This window comes from Mastomys coucha, chromosome X (genome assembly GCF_008632895.1).
Source record: "Mastomys coucha isolate ucsf_1 chromosome X, UCSF_Mcou_1, whole genome shotgun sequence".
NCBI lineage: Eukaryota > Metazoa > Chordata > Mammalia > Rodentia > Muridae > Mastomys > Mastomys coucha.
Window position 1 is genome coordinate 101,400,346 of NC_045030.1, and position 1,325 is coordinate 101,401,670.

The following is a 1,325-nucleotide window of genomic DNA, read 5'->3' on the forward strand; positions in this document are numbered from 1 at the left end:
TTGCCCTGGTGACAGGTCTGTGGACCTGCCCACATATCTGCCGCAGGCAGGTTCTGGATGCTAACATATATAACTTCTGCTGCATTTTTCTGTTTTATCCTGAGACAAATCTTTCATTCCACAAAGCTTCTATCACATATAACCTGTGTTGATATGTTTAAAACTCCATAACCCTGGTCTAGAACTTCTAGTTCTAGTTGCTGACTATCTTTACCTATGTGATATTAAACTCACACACAGGTTTCTAAACACATCAGACCAGTGGCTGAATTTCCTTCTGACCTCAGTCTTTTGAACTTATGTTACTAGGGGACACTGGCCTAAATCCTGTTCTTTCATCTGTAAAATACAATTATATCTACTTCATAGGCTAATAACAAAATGAGATTCATAAATCTGGCATAAATACTGAATAAATGGTAGCATTAGCTCCCTGCTCTAGTTTCCCAGCTACTTCCAAGCTCCTGTTACTGCCAAACTGAAAATCCATCAACCTGCTAGGAAATCTTGTGACTATCTCTTACATACATACACACACACACACACACACACACATACACACACATTTCCAATTTGTGAGGTGTGTAAGGCCCATATGCATGTTATTTCCAGCTACTCTATAACTGCAGTCAGGCCACAGAGAATCTGTTTTATGCTAATTCGGTTGTTTCCTGTACTGGTCACTGGCAATCATGCCCTCCCTTCAGTCTACTTAAGCACTCAGGTCAAATGTGGTCCTTTGTGTTTTCCTCATCACTCAGTCCTGCCCTGAATCAACTCATTGTTTTATATTCGTGTGTACCTGCTTGTTCCCCTCACTAGACTGTGAGACTAGAGCAGAGGTTTACTGTTGGTGTCACTGGCTCTCAGCACAAGCTCTAAATTTTTACATATTTGATAAATAAATAGGTAAATGCATAGTTTTTAAAGGTGTTTGTAGCTAGGCAGCCTTTACTATCTTCTTTAAATCCTGGTCCAGAAGGCACATACCCAGGAACAGCAGAAAATTTTGTGACTGCTAAAAAAAAAAAAAAGACACAGGACACTTCTCTGAATCTTTCCCAGTCTTAAAGCCAAGCTTTATATAATCTCTAATAAGCAAAGAACAGGACAGGGTTTTTTTTTCCCATTTTCTTTTAATAGCATATTTTTCAAAGCCAGGAAACAACTACAGAGACTATTTCAAAGGAGACAAGTTAAAAACAAATGAGAAACAGCAAAGACATAGCCATCATTTCACGAGAAATACAGAACACAATTTCATATCCATCACTAATACCACATGAGAGGCCCAGCTCTCCATGGGGTCAAGAGTACTCTCCATT

The 1,325-nt window shown here is 39.2% G+C and overlaps 1 protein-coding gene across 1 annotated transcript in view; it reads right to left on the reverse strand.

Annotated features, from left to right (window-relative positions):
- Positions 1-1,162: 1,162 nt before the first annotated feature.
- Positions 1,163-1,325, reverse strand: part of Slc7a3 (solute carrier family 7 member 3) — a 5,528-nt gene continuing 5,365 nt past the window's right edge. Inside the window, exon 9 of the mRNA XM_031375546.1 lies at positions 1,163-1,279. The gene's annotated coding sequence lies outside the window, so the exon portion shown is untranslated. The remainder of the gene's footprint in view (positions 1,280-1,325) is intronic.